This window comes from Ambystoma mexicanum, chromosome 3p (genome assembly GCF_040938575.1).
Source record: "Ambystoma mexicanum isolate Mex_15411 chromosome 3p, UKY_AmexF1_1, whole genome shotgun sequence".
Lineage (NCBI taxonomy): Eukaryota > Metazoa > Chordata > Amphibia > Caudata > Ambystomatidae > Ambystoma > Ambystoma mexicanum.
This window is the reverse complement of record NC_090925.1, coordinates 323,829,077-323,847,616: the sequence shown is the minus strand read 5'-3', so window position 1 is coordinate 323,847,616 and position 18,540 is coordinate 323,829,077. Positions and strand designations below refer to the sequence as shown.

The window sequence follows — 18,540 nt, the reverse complement described above, 5'->3', positions numbered from 1 at the left end:
GACTTTGTCGACATTTTACTGCTTATGCTTTTGGCTCATTTGACATATCTAACATTTTTCAAAGGTGCTTTCTGACCAGGGCCCCCCCAAATTTAGTAAGTTTACTGCCAATTCATGCAACAGTGCGAAAATTATGAAGCACTGAAAAGGTGTTTTTCATCTTTTGAGAAAACATGCATTCATTGTGGAGGTGCACAGCCTAACTCATTAGATGAATTTACAATATTCGAAACCAGTTTGGCACAAATCGGTTCAGATGTGCCTTTTGGTGCAAATCTGTCTGGTAGTTTTTGGTTCAAATTTAGCATCCGGCACTCAAATATTTAACATATCTCCCTTGGTGCATCGCAGTAACTAAGTCTTTTCAGAAATTAGTAGCTGACATTTTAATGAATGAACGAATAGCACCGCAGAAAGGGCTGTGCTCCAGAAAACATCATGAGATACTCAACAAATGCAAATTAATATCTAAGACTCAACGAAAGACGTTGGAGCAAAAGAAAACACATCCAAAGATTGTTCCCTTAAACGATTTGATCTCTGCTACAGCAGGCACGGAGATAGCAGCAGGAATACAATCTAATACATTGGGCTCACATGTGGAGCCAGCAAAGTATGTAATTAAGAAAGCTAATCTGTTGAGTACCTCTGATCCCGAAAGCTTGAGTACAGTGATTTCCGCTTCTAAATTCTGCAGCGCGACAGCTGTTTCGCCACCGCATTTTGCCGCTGCTCTTATCTCGCAGAATGCGAATACTACCAATGATATATTGCCACGAATCAAAATGATGATTCAATCATCACTTGAAGAATTTCTCCTGCAAAAAGAAATAGGCCTGTTAGACAATAAGAGCAGTAATAGAACAACAGTGGGCTTAACAAATATGAATGAGAAGATGGTTCCTTCCAACCGTTCAATTCATAATACAATGAATGAAGTGGTGGAAAGAAATCAATCTACCTCAACATTGGCACAAGGTGCTCATTCTAAAGTTTCGAAATTACATTTGAGACAATATGATCATTGATTTATAATGAAATGTGTCGAGCTCCATTTCAAGGGCTATGATCTAAATCGAACATCTGTATTAGCCATATTTAGAGAAATAATGAGCCTGCGAGATGTAAGCACAACTGATGTAATACAGGTTGAATTCTTCAGTGATGAAATACTGTCCAAAGTAAGAATATGGATACCCTATAATGTTGTAAAGTCTGATTTGGCAAGCTAAAATTGAACTTTTTGCCTTGGGCTTCATTCTTGCTCAAGGCCCCTCTGTAGCCAAAGCTGATATGTCGCAACATCAATCTAAAATAATGAAACCTGTACTTCCATTAAAGATGCCAAAAATGTACCAACAGAATTCTAATAGAAGGGGGTTAAATCCATTTGAAAATGTGAACAGTGTGGGGTCATAACTATCCACCTCAAATTCTGGGAAGTGTAACATTTGCAAGCTGGAACACATGTGGACATGTTCACTTATTTCAATCTAGTGCTGAATATCTTTCTACTTTTAACATCATTGCATTACAGGAAACTTGGTTAATTGAGCAGCCTTTGTAGGATGGTCATGAGTTAACACTTGTTCCTGCTAAGTCTAATATAGGTCGTCCTTCATCTGGTTTATTGGTAGCAGTAACCAACAAGGGGGGCTTTGAGATTTTTGCTTGGGCGGCTCCAAATGCGTATCTCCAGTTGGTTCGAATGAACTATCATGGTGGTATGCTGGCTCTTATCAATATGTATAGGAATCCCTTAGCAAAATCAGATGACAAGTTCTTGAACGATCTCGGACACCTTTTAGACATGGTTTCACTAACTCCAGAAATCACTAATACAATATTGGTTGGTGATTTGAATTAAAAATGTTTCTCAACCAGTAATGTAAAAAAGATCTAGCTTGTCAGGGGTGGCTACACTTCATGAGCACACGGCAATTTTTTATGATTACTGGCGCATTCAAGTCTGATAATCCTCCCAGGAGTACGTGGAGGCGTGGTAAAAGTGAATCAGTCATTGATTATATTTTTATGGACAGATATACCTTTAGCCCAACGTCGACTTTTGAAATTATGAATCAATCTAACAGTGACCACAAACTCCTTAGAGCCCAGTGGTCTTAATATTCAAGAACCTACAGTATCCAACTCTGAGATATCAGACAGCAGTGAATATTAATAATGCCGGAACACGTTTTTTCGATGGGGATAAGAGATCTCTAGAACTATTTACAAACAGCTGTGAAAGTATCTTGTTAGATACGATGTGGGTTGGTGAACAATACACCTCTATTTTGCAACTGTATAAGGTTCACTCTAGCAATGTCACTTGTAATTATTATCAACCAAAGCATACCTTTGACCCTGAGGTGCAGATAAGAAAAGCGGATCTTCGTAGGGACAAGATATTTGCTCTTTATTTACCAGTTCCCTTACGAGATACGACTGTTCGAACATTAAAATGCAAGTATACGAATTGGTTGCGCTCAAATAAGGCAATTTTATAAAAAAAATGATGGTGAGGTTATGTTAAAGGCAATGTACTCTAAAAACACGTCCGAAATGTGGTCGCTGTTGAATGTAGCTGCACATTCAAGACAACTAGCTGTACAAATCAATGGTTTGCTGCAACATGAATGGATAACCTATTTCTTTAAAATGTATGAATGCCAAGATGTTGGAATTGAGAATACACTTGAAACGTACTCTCATTTTGGAAATCTGAGAATCTCTGAGGACATTTATTTCTACATAATGAAATCTAGTAGCTCTAGAGCGCCAGGCCCTGGTGGGTTGAGCAATTATATGTTCAATTTACATCCTCATATGTGGGCTAAAATTCTGAATGTCGTCCATCAGATTCTGAAGAGTAATGCTATTCCTGAATCTTGGAGATGCGCAGTTGTTGTTCCCATTTTCAAGAAGGGTGATCGGTCCTGCCAACTACAGGTCGATCGCCCTTCTTGATGCGCCTGGAAAGATCTTCTCAAGATTCATACTAAGATTTTAATTCATGGGCAACAGAGAAATTACAGCGCAATCCTTTTCAGACGCGGTTTATTCCTGGAATGGGCACAGCGATAAATCTACTAACGATTAAAGCGGTTGTAACACACCATGCCCAAATAAATCAACCAGTTTATCTTGCTTATGTAGATCTAAGGGCTGCTTTTGACTCTGTTTCAAGAAAGTTGCTTTTTGAAAAACTGGTGCGTGCAGGCTGTCCTTCTTATCTAGTCAATCTGATTCGAGCGCTACATACTAATACCAAGATGCAGGTGAGAGTGGACCTCGAGGACACCCTGACCCCTTATATTGAGACGCAAAGGGGAGTGAGGCAAGGATGCATCCTTGCCTCTGCCTTTTTCCATTTTTTTCTTTCAGATGTACAGGGAGCGTTCGAGGGAGTGATAATCTGATGATCCAAGGTTGGCTTCTAAGCCCATTGTAGCTATGCTCTTTGCAGACGACTTAGTTCTTATGTCCAAAACCCCACAGGAACTACAACGATTACTAATTGCACCAGATAACAGGGACTACGACAATTACTAATTGCACCAGATAAGTATGTTCAGAGAAAACTTCTCACTATCAATACTCGGAAGACTAAAATTATGGTTTGCAATCAAAATAAAAAACAAATTATGAAGAAATTTAAATGGTCAATACAAGAGGTAGAATTAGAATGTGTTTCCAAATACAATTATCTGGGTGTGACCATTGCGAACTCTGACAAAGAAGTGCATATGATGTGTCTGGAGGCAAAACTTACTATGTTGATCTCCCAAGCTGCATTGATTCAGGGTAAATATGGAACATTTTTGATTGTTCCCGTTAAGTTTTTTTATGCAGAAAACAACGCCAATACTTACATATGGGGCAGAAACAAAGAAAATTATCTCCGAGCTGTGGTGGAATAGACTCGAAGCCAAATTTGGAGGCGGCTTTTGAGGCTACCAAATTGTGTCCCAGGCACATGGATTAGATACGAACTGGGGTTAATATCCCTTTATGCAAGATAACTGTGGAATCTAGCAGCACTCTATCGAAAAAAACGCATCATGACAAATGATTCAATGATGATAATTGGAACACTGTCAGAACAAATGTGTCAAAGTAATGACATGTTTGTGCGGAAATGGAGAGAGACAATTAAACAAGCACTATTTAATGCAGACATTTCATTAGATGTGTTGATACAGAACCCGACAAGGGCTAAAACCAAATTGTTCCAAATGGATTGGATTCGGACAAGAGCTAAGTGCCTAGAATATCGTGACTTTTCAAATCAACCATTTGGTCATGAAAAAATATAGTGAGCCTGAATTGTATTTGAAAAAAATTTCCCTCTCTGCACCACATTTGTGATTTTATGTGATTAAGATTCAATCTGTGGTTAACAAAAGAAGTTTAGGCAAAAACAAAACTAGTAAACTGTCAAGAAATTATGTGCCGTTTTTGTAATATCAAAGGTTCTGAGGAAACACTATAATTTATTGGTGAAATGCAAAGCATTACTTTCATTGCGAATCATGTATCTGAAACCAATTCCTGTAGAGTATAGAGGTTTATCACCAGAGTCGCTTTGGCAACTAATATTTAGTGGACAGCTATCTTTGTATATAAATAGTGCAATTGCATTTCTACATGCATTACGTTGGAAACGATGTGGTTAATAGTCCCAACTTGTATTTGCCTTGTAGTGGCCTGATAGTGAAACAATCATGTAAACAACAATGAATGTTTGATAATTAGCTGAAATTTAGTTTAGATGACCTTTGAAATTGATACTTTTATTTTGCCCTTTCATTTCTTTTATATTTTGAACTTTTTTTTTTTCTTTATGGAGTGTGATTTTATAAGTTGTAATGATTTGTAATTTACTTACTGTAAAGTTGACAAAGTCAGCTATATCAATAAAAAAAAAACAGTGGTTGTCCGCTGGGGGCTGGGTGGTGAGGCCACAGAACCTTTTCGAGTAGGCAGAGGGGTCTGCCCGGGGTGTGCTCTCGCTCCAGTTCTGTTTAACTTGTATACAAATTCCATCATTGAGAGGCTGTTGGTGTAGAGCATGGACCAACCGAGAATGGGTATGGAGCGAATACCCGCTCTCTACTTTGCAAATGACGCAGTCCTATTATCTACATCAACTATGGGACTGGGTTCGACCCTGTCAATTTTCTCGGATGAGTGTAACAAATTGTGCTTGGAAATCAACGCTACAAAAACGAAGGCCATGGTCTTCTCACCAAAAAGGACCAGGATCAAACCTTTGAATCTGGAGGTGGGTGGCAGTAGGCTTGAACAGGTGGACTGGTACCACTATCTGGGGATTCAGTTTACGGGTGGGGGGGTGGGGTGATAGGGCCACCAGATCCTGAAGGCTAACGTCTCGCTACAGAAAAACTACAGGGCGTTAAAGGCGTACCATGCAAGACATGCTAGGGGGGGCAATTGGTCCAGCCCTTAAATTTTATCAGGCACAGGCCAAGGAAGGGGTCAGTGATGTATGGGGCTGAGATCTGGGGTTATACAGATACAACTCCTTTAACAGTCTCTGAAAATACATTTTTGAAATCTCTTCTGTTGCTCCCGCAAAGTACTCCCACAGCTACCACCCGCATGGAGTGCGATCTTCCTCCTATTGGTGAGGAAACCGGGATTAGGCCAGTATTTTACTGGGTCCGGTTGTGGGGCAACCAGGAGTTGGAGAATTACTGTAAGACTCTGGAGCATGTGGTGTTATTGGGGGTCTGCCATAAGATCTGATGGCCAGTCAATGTAAAAGAGTGGCTTGGCCGATTGGACGGGTCTGTTTACTGGCATCACCCACGGACCATGTAGTGTGACATGAAAGAAAGGCTGAAGGGGGCCTTTAAAAGGTATACAATGATCAAATCAAGGACATCCCTAGCATCGCTAGCAACAGGATCTAGCTACCTTGACCTAAAGCAGATGCAGGGGTTTGAAATGTATTTGAACGTAATTGAACCAACATATGCCTGTGCCATGTATATGAGACTGCAAATTAGGCTGTTTACCAGTCCGTGTTCACACAAGTAACTGGGATGGGAGTGGGAGTCCTGTTTACACACACTGTGTGGCGGGGAGCAGAAACCATTTCTTACTTTTTGTTCATCTGTGAAAACCTGAAGGAGCTCAGATTGTTTGTTTGTTTATGTTTGTTTATTTTATTTGGTAATGCGCTCCTAGCCCGCGGGCATTTGGGCGCAGCAATACAAGATGACTCGAAGCTTAGTTACACAGCCTGACATAGGCTATTACAGAAAAAAAAAACGGTGGTTGGTTACAGTAGGTGATACAATGCATATAGAATATCCAGTTAAGCGCAGTGAGAGCAGTTATAGCAGGTTTGTGCTGTTACCACTAGGGTGAAGGACGTTGCATGTCGTTGTTGTGCAGCCATTTGCGAGCGTAGGATCTGAAGCTCGTGTAAGGTAAAGGGCATCTAAGGTCTGGTGGGAGTGTGTTCCATGATTGAGCAGCTCTAACTGGGAAACTTGCACCGCCCGCTGTGGTGAGTTTGAATCTGGGGACTTCCAGAAGGAAAGTATTGGCAGATCTCGTCAGTCGGTTGGAAGGTCTCCAGTTGATTCTTTCCGCTAGGTAGTGGGGTGCTTGATTGTTGAGGCATTTGGACGTGAGGGAGATAGTTTTAAGAAGGATTCTGTCCTTTATCTTTAGCCAATGGGCTTCAATCCGATGTTTGGAAATATGTTCTCTACGTGGGATGTTCAGAGCTGCTCTCAGAGCATTATTTTGCAGTCTCTGGAGTTTGTCGGTGACCGACTTGTTGGCACCTGAGTATAAGGCGTTGCAGTAGTCGAGTCTGGACATGACAAGGGCATTGGCTAGGGTGAGGCCGCTGGCACTGGACAGGAAGGGTCTGGCGGCACGGATGAGTTTGCATGTGTAGGTAGTAGAGGAGGCAAGGGAATTCACTTGCTTTTTGAGGGTGAGAGCTGAGTCAAGGTAAAAGCCCAGCGTTTTGACCTCACGCATAGCCTTAATAGTATTGTTATCAATGTTAAATGAGGTGTAGTCCGGGGTAAGTTTGGATAGTTTGTGGTCTGAACCGAGGAGCAGGATTTCGGTTTTATCGTCGTTCAGACAGAGGCCATGTGTGGCCATCCATGCTTGAATGAGGATGTAGATTTTGTTCACCAGAGCCAGGTCCACTTCGTAGTTACCCGAAAGGGGTATGAGGATCTGGGTGTCATCTGCGTAATTAGTGTAGGTGACACCCAGACTGTCCAACTTGTCAAACAATGGCTTGGTGAAGATATTATACATTGTGGGTGAGACACAGGAGCCCTGTGGGACACTGCATGTGATTTGGATGGGGTCAGCACAGGTAGAGGCGGAGAACACTCTCATAGTCCGGTTGGCTAGAAAGGATTGGACCCAAGCTATGGCGTCTCCTGTGAAGTTGGCAGCCAGCTTGAGGTACCTTAAACCTTCGTTCCAGCTATTTCACGTCTCAACAGCCAGGGACAGATTGCAGTGCTGGAAAATGACCTCAGATCCGAAGGTGCTGTACTCCTAGGGCATGGTTGAAGAGAAGCAAAGCCCTGTAGCTTCTTGCTCCAAAGATAGAGCCTAAGCCACATAATTGTATTTGTGGGCATTGAAAATCTAAATGAAATATTTTTTACTAAATGACCCAGGTTATCTTAACAGTGACATATTCTAACTATCGGTAATGTGCTTTTGAAATGGGTAATTGTAATAATAAGTGAGGTTTTTCCTTTCGTAATGAATTATGCAAATGCATGTGTCATGCATTCTGTGATTTTATCTCTAATCTTGAATTGTATTGAATATTTGTATTCTGTTTATGTACCTATAAAGCTTATGCCGAATAAAGGTTATTAACAATTTTGAAAAGGGAATGGGGGATATCATGTCTCACCTTAGGACGTCCTCTCCCCACCCCCCATTTTCCCTACACCCAGGTGATCCTCCCTCGCATATCCACCCCCAGGGTCGGGATCCAAAAGAGATGGCCTTTCCCTGCCCACCTGAAAGGAGGCTACAGTAGGAGAAGTGAGGACGCCCTCAGGTTCCTCACAGTAGTCGCAGTACCAGGGCCACGAGTGGATAAAGTACCAATATCCTCAAAGGAGGAAGAGGGTGTCATGTCTCCTCCCATTCTCCCTCCACCCCCCTCCCTGCCTACTCGGAGGCAGACTCGGGACAAGCCTAGACCTCCTAAACAGGCAGAGGTTCAGCCCAGGGGTCAAGGCAATCCTACGGCACCACAACAGGCACAAGACAAGCCTGCGCCTCCACATCTGCATGGGGGAACAGTCTCACTCCGGGCATCCCCACCAGCTCCAGCATTGGCTCCTACTAGGGATCTCTCCATAGACATCCTGAACACTTTAACCACTTTGGAGTCAACGCTACAGCAAAGATTGCTGGCTCTGTTGCCACAGCCAGCACCAATGCATCCTCTTGCTCCGTCAGGTACCAGTGGTATTCCTGAACCACCTCACACACCTAGGGAGGAAAGGCAATTTACACTGTCACTACAGTTAAGATTAATTATAATTAAGGCTTCCAGTTTTCTGTTTTTACTGATTTTTCCACATAAATACAGACCGAAATCAATCTGCTTTCTGTCTGTAAAAATTGAAAAACTGGTCTTTCTATCTGGTTCTCTAGGATGTCACTCATACGTCGCAAGCCAATCGCATTGCAGATTGGCATCATTGAGAGTACGAAAGCTGTATAAAAATAGCATTAACGTTTTTCAAATTGCTGACAGCATATATCTTAAGGCAGCAGCAGTCACAGGAGCAATCATTTGTTATGGAACAAATTTAGCTGGCATTTCTTTTCTATATGTCTGAATGTGTGCTTTAATAAATGCATTTTTTAATTAAAATAAATGCAGAAAAATACTGGTTGTGAATTCTTTTTATGATAAAAATAAATGTGGAGAAATACAGAAAAAAGGGCCAAAAATAAATATGGATAAATAAAGACAAAAATGGCAGGAAAATAAATACCATAAAACCAGAAGCCTTATTAAGAATTCTTTTTTTTAAAACGCGCCTAATACCGAAGAGGTTTCTAAGTGCGGACTCAGAATGTTGCGCTGCGTCGTCTTATTTCAAAGACTAGCGTGTTGCCACTGAGCTATACTTCCCATGTTGACGGACACTGACACAGATTCTGACCATAACCCACAGGACAATGTTACGTCCATGCACAAAACAGGCACAGATGAATATGATTTCATCCCAACCGATGGTGAGCTTAATAAGACTCTGATCAGGGATTCTCCTCTAGATGAAGTTGGTTCATTTTACATGCTCATAGGCAGGGTGAAAAAAAGGTTGTCTTTCACCAGAAGTGCAGAAAAAAGACATTCTGATGTACCAATGCCAAGAACAGCCGAGGAAAGCCATTGTGTCCATCCCACTCCTTGAATATTTCTGGGAGGGCGGCTTGGTCGCCATTACTCATCCCACCACTGCACCTGCAAATGACGGATTGCACAAGAATTGCAGGGTCCTGGACTCTGCTCCAGTCTGTCTTCGCATGTGGCCCTCGTGTGATTCAGTGGTCTCAGCAGCCGCAAGAGGTCAGCTAACCTGTTCTCCTTGTGCTCCAAACCTCCAGACAAGGAGGGTAAGTGTTTGGATGCGTTGGCCGAATGAGTGATAACAGCCACCACCACAATCAAGGCAGCTAATGCCATTGCCATTCTCACCAGATACAATAGCAAGTTATGGTATAAGCTGGGCTCCTGCTGGAGTTCCTTCTGGAGGACAAACATCAGGCTATGGACATTATTTTCCATGAAGGAGAAACAGCGTCTGATCAGGCCATTACTTTGTCCATCGACATTGCCGACACAGGAATTCCGTCAACTCTGAAACAGAGTTGTGTTAAGACAGCAACCCTGGCTCAAAGTGACCAACTTCCGGCCCGAGGTGCAGTCTAAGGTTGTGGACATCCCCTTCGATGGAGTAGACCTTTCTGGTAAAAAAAAGTTGACGAGGCTCTTCACTCTATTAAGACACGGAGACCGCCCGCTCCCTAGGCACATTACAACAACGGTGCCAGTCCTTTCGGATGGGGAAAGCCCGGTTTGGCAGGACGTTAGAGGAATATTGCCCTACATGCCAATTCTCCTACCAAGACTCCTCATACAAGACACCTGCAAAACTGTCAACTGATCAGTACAAGGGGAGATCCCATTTGTGTAAAGGCATTTGGGTCGCCATGGCTCCTCCCATTCCAAGGGCCAATCGGCCACACAGCCTTGACTCGTTCAGGGTTCCTCTCTCCCACTTCAGCACCCTAGCGGGAGGAAGACTATCACAGTTCGACAAATGGGGAAAATCACGTGCAACAAATGGGTGCTTTCCCAGCTTCAGCAAGGACATTCGCTGGAATTAATCAAAACACCTCCAGACATTCCTCCGGTCTGCAAGCTGGAAAAGCGACACCATCTGCAGTTTCAGGAGGTGCCAGCATTACTATTCAAGGGAGCAGTGGAAAAGTTCCGAAACGCATAGCTTGCATCAGGATTCTATGCGTGTTGTTTTCTGGTAAGGAAAAAGTAAATATATATAAAAAGTCAGGAGGTTGGAGACTAATCTTAGATCTAAGGGTGCCCAACAAGTTCCTCAAAGCACAAATCTTTCAAATGTTAACAATGGAGCAGGTCCTCTCTGTCGCAACAGGGAGACTTCCTGACGTTCCTAGATTTGAAGGATGCATATTTCCACATTCCTACTTGACCCTCACACCGCAGCTACCTGCGCTTTGTGTTGGTGGATGCATTATCAATTCAAGGTTCTGCCCTTTGGCCTATGTTCAACCAAGCAGGTCTTCACAAAATGCCTCACTCCGGTGGTAGCATATTGCGCCGGGCAGGCATACATGCTTACCCATTTCTCGATGACTGGTTGGTACGAGCGTCGTCCTGCACCATGGCGGCGAAGAACAGTGTCGATAATTCACTAACGGCAATCCCTCGGGTTCTCCATACATTTCTGAAAATCATGTCTCGTGCTTGCACAACAAGCACTATACTTGGGAGCTGGACACACTTTCCTGCAGAGCGAAACCAGAGTAGTCCCCCCTCATCGAGTTACTGGCGACATCAGTCCGCAGCTACAAGTCATCTTGCATACCTCTAATCAGTCAATGCAGACTACACATGCGTCCCCTGCAAGAGTTTCTATATGTTTGCTGGGTACTGATTTCTGGGTCCAGATTTCCAGGTTTTTCTGACCCCGCAATTCAGATGCAGCCTTAGGTGGTTGTCAGTCAAATCCCATCTGGTGCAAAACGCTCCGTTTCAGCTGCCCAATCACCAGATCACTGTGATGACAGGCGCTTCTCTGCAAGGCTGGGGAGCTGACTCACAAGTTGCCAGGTATCTTCGGACACAGGAAGATAAACCTTTACACATCAACCTCTTGGAGCTTTGGGCAGTTTTCTGGACCCAGAAGTTGTTCCTCCCACTGCTCACCAGAACATTGGTGCAGATTATTGCAGGCAACACCACTGCAGTGGTCTATATCCGCAGGCAGGGAGGTACCAGATTCCCACAGTTTAACCGAGACACAGTCCCTCTGGCACTGTGCGTTGCAACACTGGATGTTTCTGCTGCCTTTCCACCTACCGGGTATCCAGAACACCATAGCGGATTCTCTCAGCAGGGAGCTCCACTCTTGTCACGAATGGGAGCTGCACAGTAATCAACTTCACCAGTTGTTCCAGTGCTGGGCTATTCCGGAGATAGACCGCTTTTCAACCTACGAGAACAAGAGGTGCAAAGCATTGGCCAGCAGATTTGCCCACCCCAAAAGCCTGGCGGACGCATTTGCGCATGGAAGGGAAGTTCCTATACACGTATTCCCCAATCCCTCTAATATCGCAAGTTATCACCAATTTCAGACTATATCAGTGCACACTGATATAAGTGTCCACTGCATGGCCAGGACAGTTTTAGTAGTCAGACCTTCTTGCTCTCTTAGCGACGATCAGGCTCTACCCACACGGCGCTGCTTTCCAGGAACCAGGGAGCAGTGCTCCATCACAACCGGGCAACACTCAATCTGACAGCCTGGCTCCTGTGTTCTTCGAGTTTCGTTCACTGCCGCTATCACAAGACTTCCAAGACTTTATTGCCCGGGCTCAGGCTCTTTCCACATCGGCATGCTATAAAAGCAAATGGAATTGTTTTCAATTTGGTGGAGTGCCCACAACCTGCAACCCCACAACGTCCGACCTCAAGATAGTCTTCTTTAATTATTGTCCCTGGGGCGAGCAGGGCTTGTGCACTCCTCCATCAAAGTGCACCTGGCTGCCATCTCTAGATGCACCCGCTCAGCTGGCGCAACCTTTTGAAGGAATTTTTGAGAGGCCAGTTCAGGTCTTTTCCACCGGTCAAACAGCAAGCTCTGCCATGGGAACTCCCCATTGTTCTGTCAAGACTGATGAGACCAACCTTGGAGCCTTTGCACAGGGCCTCTCTCAAGCATCTCTCCTGGAAACCCACTTTTTTGGTGGCCATACCATTGACCCGGAGAGTGGGGAAAATTCAAGCTTTCGCCATCATAGCACCTTATCTGACATGTCACTGATCTAAAGTCGTCCTGCGCATTAACCCTACATTTATGCCTAAGGTGCCGTCGACATTTCACCTCAATGAGCCAGTAATACTTCTGTGTTCATCGATTCTCTTGCCTCACCGGCAGAGCATTCCTTTCTTTCCTTGAACATGGTGCAGGCATATCGCTCATTGAAATCCTTCCGGCAGACCTCCCAATTGCTTGTAACATTTGGACCGTCTGGTGCTGGAATGCTCTGTCAAAACCTTCAATTTTCAGGTGGATCGCGGCATTAATGCCTTCTGCCACCAACAAGCTGGTATGCCTCTTCCTGGCAGGCCCCGAGCTCACTCCACGAGGGCAGTGGTGACCACTACTGTTTTCCTCTCTGGGGTTGTGCTGTTTGACATTTGCAGAGCATCTACCTGGAAGTCGGTGTACTTGTTTACCACATTCTGTTGTGTCGACAGGGATTCTGCGGCAGAGTCCAATGTTGGACAGTTTGTTCTTTGTTAACTGTTTGTGTGAGGTTAATATGTCTCCAGTGGTAAATTACTCCAAGCAGCTTGGCGCATCCTTTTTTTTATGGTTATGATTCTGCTTTGTAATCTATTTACAGCATATGAGTCTATGAAAGATCCAATGCTGGAGAAGGAATAAGTAAGTTACTTGTAACTCCAGTTCTCCAGCATTGGTATCTTTCATAGATTCAAATGTGACCCTCCCGCCTACCCCGCTGGCTCTTCTTCGTTCATACTGCCACTTGTGCGCTTGCCAAAATCTGACGATGGCCGACAGGGGTGGAGCTAAGGGAGCAGTTCCAATTGGATGTGGGCAGTATGACCCAAAAGTGACTATACTATAGCATAAACGTGACTGATTCCCAGCCTGACAATGGGTAACATTCACAGCATGTGAATCTATGAAAGATACCAATGCTGAAGAACAGGAGTTAAAGGTAAGTAATGTATACCTTTAGATGTATGAGCCTCACTAAAAGTCCTGTTGCACTTAGTGGACTTGTGTAAGCATTCCCAGGTCTTCTGTTGCCTTTTTATGTATGGGTACCATATTCTGAAAGTTATTATTCATCTACTTGCCTGTAAATATTTGGTAGTGATTTCATATGCACAACATTTATTATTAAGAATGTTAACGGCTATATTGTGTTGACCTTACCTTATTGTATAATAATCAAACATATTTACTGTACCTTTAAACCAGCTCATAGCTTCTGAAGGATTGATTGATATTTTATTTCTATCGCACTCGTACACAAGTGTTTCATAGCGCGACAAGGCAAGGGAGGGTAACAGGGGAGAACAAAACAGCGATCTTACTAGGCCCAGTGACATTGAGAACACGCAAGGGCATGGGAGAGGGGGAGGGGAAAAGTGCATGGAAGGGGGAGAAGTGGAAAGTGCAAAGCAGAGGAGAAACAAATAATAATAAATACATAAACAATAAAGGCAACAAACAATGGTAGTGCAGCCAGCAATTTGCAAGTGCTAGGTCTAAAGCAGCAGACAGGGTAGGTCTGATAAGTGCAGGAAGAAAAAGGAGGGGGGGGCTGTATGGGTAATGATACAGACCCCAGTGCAAGGGGTGGCCCAGAGGCAGTGCGGGAGGGTGGCAGGTATCTGGGCCGGGAGGACAGAGGGGGGCCGGGAGGACAGTGCCAAGAGAGAACAGATCAGCAGGGAGCAAAGGCAGAAGAAAAGAGGAAGGTCTTGAGGTGCTTCCGGAACCGGAGATGGTTCTCCTCAAGTTTTAGAGTGTCAGGGAGGCTGTTCCAGAGGGAGGCCCCATCCGAAGACAGAGATCTACCCCCAGCTCGTTTCTTTGAAAAATGACTGACCCTGAGGGAGTTAGAGGTAGAGAAGCGAAGAGCTTGAGAGGGGAGGTATTTGCAGAGGGATAGCTGAAGGTATTTTGGACCCAGGCCCCAGAAAGCCTTGTGGACAATGCAGAGGGTTTTGAATTTAATCCTTGCATCCACTGGGAGCCAATGGAGAGATTTCAGAGCTGGAGAGATACGATCCCACGGCTTGAGGCCAAGGACAAGTCTTGCAGTCCTGTTCTGGATAAGTTGCAGAGGGCGGAGACTAGAGGCAGGTAGATTTAGAAAGAGGCTGTTACAATAGTCCAACCCAGACAGAACCAGAGCTTGGGATACCATGAGCTTCAGGGGAAGGAGAGGAAAGGCAGAGTACCTCTGAAGAGGTGCAGTAGGAAGTTTGACTTTTTAAAGACCTCCGAGATGTGGGCGGAGAAGGAAAGGGTGGAGTCAAAGATGACCCTGAGGTTCTTAACCTCGCAGGTGGGGGTAGGAGGAGGGCCAAGGGAAGCCGGCTAGAGAGTGAGGAGAAAGTATGTTGAAGGTGTGCTGATGAGGAAGATCTCAGTCTTGGTGGCATTCAGACAAAGATCATTGGCGGCACACCAATCTTGAATGGCAGTTAAGCAATCAGCGATGAAAGAGGGAGAGGAGGGTGCCGAGGGCAGCCTGAGAATGAGTTGTGTCATCAGCGTAGTACTGGAAAATTGAGCAGAAAATGGCAATGCAGTGGGCGAGAGTTGCCAGTTATTGGTTGAAAAGCCAGGATGAGAGGTTAGACCACTGGGGAACACCACAGGTAGAGAGGAAGATGGATGATGGGAAGGACCCAAGTTGGACCTGGGAGCGTCGATCAGAGAGGAAGGAGGTCAGCCAGGCCAGAGCCTGATCAGTGATACCCAGGTTTTCACAGAGACGGTTGAGCAGGATGGTATGGTTGACCGTGTCAAAGGCAGAAGAGAGATCAAGGAGGATGAGGACAGAGGGAATGTTAGAGTCAAGGTTGGATAGAAGATCTTCATGGATGTTCAGGAGAGCATTTTCCGTGCTTCTGGCAGCTCTGATGCCAGACTAGTGGTCATGAGACAGCCAACAGAATTGGAATGAAGGTTAAGCTGAGAGTTGGCCAACTTTTCCCAGAGTTTGCCCAGAAAGGGCGTAATGGAAATTGGGCGATAGTTAGCTGGACTTCTCAAGCCATTCTACAACTTTGAGACTCAGGAACTCCAAAGAAACCCTATGTAAACAAAGTAATTTGATCATCTTAGCCCTAGAAAGAAGGCCGAAGAAAAATCTACCTAACAGTGTGGCTACCTCTTCCCCTAAAGGTGTGGGTAGCAACCAGAATGCATATAAAGATTTACAGGGTCTATGAGAAATGGGTTGTCTCAGCTTAAGTGAAGAAGTAGTGATCATGTTGATAGCTTCCTAGCTTTGGTTTTGATCTTTTTGTCCCTCTTAATAGTCTACTCCCTAATACAATGACAAGCCACGCAATAATGAGTCCTGGACTCGATGAGAATCTTGAGATCACTTGTGCCGAAGACAAGTTGACTGGCACATTAATTCAAGTGAAATCTCATGATCGATTCTGAAACTTTGTGCCTAAAGACTGGAAGTAGCTCTCTGAACTGTTAAATCATTATGTAGAGAAATCTTACTGAAATAGGGGAGCTAAATTGGAAGATCCTTTCCATGGTCCGTAACCATTTAATTTGTAAAACTGTAAAAGTGCGTGGGGGCTATGAGATTTCTATGCTCCAACAAATGTGGTTATTTGAACCCCCTACCCAGGTTGAAGGAGAGGATACCCCAACAGGTGAAGCCCACAGAAACCTGACCTCACATACCCAGGCAGAAGGGAATGATACCACCCCCTTACCTGATCTAGCAATCGCACAAGGGAACGACCCTAACTTGCCAGAAGCCTTCAAAAGACTTCCGAAGGACAAGTTTGGGAGCAGGATGGGCCTGTTTTCTTCAAGAGAAAAGTTCTATTTTATTGTGATTATTGTGAGCAGGAGGCCACCCAGAAGACCCAGCTGATGCTCCCCAGAAGCCAAAGGAGGGTGGTGATGGAGATTACTCATTCCCACTTGATACCCAACCAACAAGGGTTGAATAAGACCTGAGAGAAAGTGTTGTACCACATTCTGTTGGCCAAGCCTAAATACTGATGGTGAGAGCTATGCACCCAATTGCGATTTGTCAAAAAAACCTTTGCGAACCCAGTTTCAAATGCTCCCTGACAACCATTACTGGTCATTGAACTACCTTTTCAAGAGGATCGCAATGGACATCGTTGGGCCCCTTGAATCACTGACATGAAACAAACCACTCCAACTCTGTGATTCTGAACCTAAGCTACCAACAGCACATCAGAGCTCTCTTGCTTTTCTTCCTCTAAATCCCACTAACAAACCCGAGGCCGCAACCCTCTGTTCCTTTGCAGACCCTCCAGAGTGCCAAGAGGCCACACAAGTGGCAACAGTGTGCGGTACAAGACGCTTTGAAACACAATTTACTTGATGTTTAAGCACCTTACAAATGCGCAATAAATAAAATAAACATTAAATTGGAAAGCAAATGAATCATCGTAGATGTTGCGACACCTTACCTAGAGACCCCGCCCCCCCTCCGAAACAACGCCAGTCAGCAAATTCTGAAACGCCTTATTCCATTTTTGTCCCGGCTTGGATTCCTGAAAGAAATCCTTACTAACCAAGGCTCCACATTTATGTCCTGCTTAATGCAAGAGGTGAAGGAAGTCCTAAATATGAAATCATTGAGAACCTCTGTTTATCACCCCCAGACTGATGGTCTGCTGGAACATTTCAATCAGACCCAGAAACAGATGTTATGCAAACTGGTTGAAACAGAAAATTGGGATGTGGTGATACCATGGGCCCTTTTCTTGCAGTCCAGGAAACTCCTCAATCCTCTTTGGGGTACTTCCCTTTTGAACTCCTATTGGGAGAGAACTGAGAGTTGTCTTTGAAATGCTGAGGGAGACGTGGGAGAAAATGGTATTACCCATATCTCAAGTCGCCCATGAACTGAAATCTCATATGAAGGCGATAAGGGACATTGTGAGCTTCACCTTCTGAGAATACAGGACTTGGTCTCTCACTTACCTTAAGTACAGCCTTAGGGAGACACTCTGAACCAATGTGATGTATGTTTTCAGTCCAGGGAGGGTCTGAAATAGACCAAGAGAAGGAGAGCCCAGCCGAGGCATGAGACTCCAGCCTTCGCTGCTGTGCAAAAGAGGAAGTCCTGCCCCATCGGGAGCTGTACAGGAGAGCTATGCAGTCTATGTCGTGGGCAGGGACCCGAAGCAGCCAGCCGACCGCTGCTTCCTCACTGGCAGCAAAGATCCTGTAGAACCGGGACCGCCGGGAGAGCAAACCACCTGCTGACAACCTGCTCTGCCTCTACAACCAAAGCCCTCCGCTCGGGTAAAGTTACATGGAGCGGAACAGAAAGTGAGCGGAGGGTGGTGAAGCAGGCCCACAGCCCACACAGGGCAACCTTTAAGAAGATCCTAGAAGGGGGAAAGCAAAACCACCAGAGAAACCATAACCAAAGTCGGTCTAAGCAGCCCCATAGACCAGGTGGGGCTGACATTCAGAAGACCCTAGAAGGGAGTATGCGAAACTGCAAGAGCAACAGCAGCCAAAACCAGCCCAAGAAGGCCCATAGCCCACACAGAGCTAACAATCAGAAGAACCCTGGAAGGGTTGAAAGAGACTACTACCACAGAAAGAACATAAATCGGGCTGTGTTAGGGAGAATTCTCTGGTTAGGCTGAATTTCCTAACCTAGTGAGTCCCCCAGCAGCTTTGCTGGATTTTTTTGGGGTTATTTTTTTCTCTTGCCAAGAGTGAGACTTTTACCCTCACTCTTGGACATGATTTGAGTGTGTTCCTTTGACTCTAGATGTGTTTAATGGGCTATGGGGTCTTTTACTCCATAGGGCTTCATGTGTTTTTGTGATGTGTTACACAGCACCCTCAGTGCAGTAACACAGGGGTGTCATAGTGACCCCCCAGTATAGACTCCATACCCTGGGACTGACTACTGTCTCCCAGGGCATGTAAA

General features: G+C 44.8%; 1 protein-coding gene across 7 annotated transcripts in view; it reads left to right on the top strand.

Annotated features, from left to right (window-relative positions):
• Positions 1 to 18,540, top strand: part of RTEL1 (regulator of telomere elongation helicase 1) — a 1,752,068-nt gene that overhangs the window by 471,760 nt on the left and 1,261,768 nt on the right. The window lies entirely within an intron of this gene.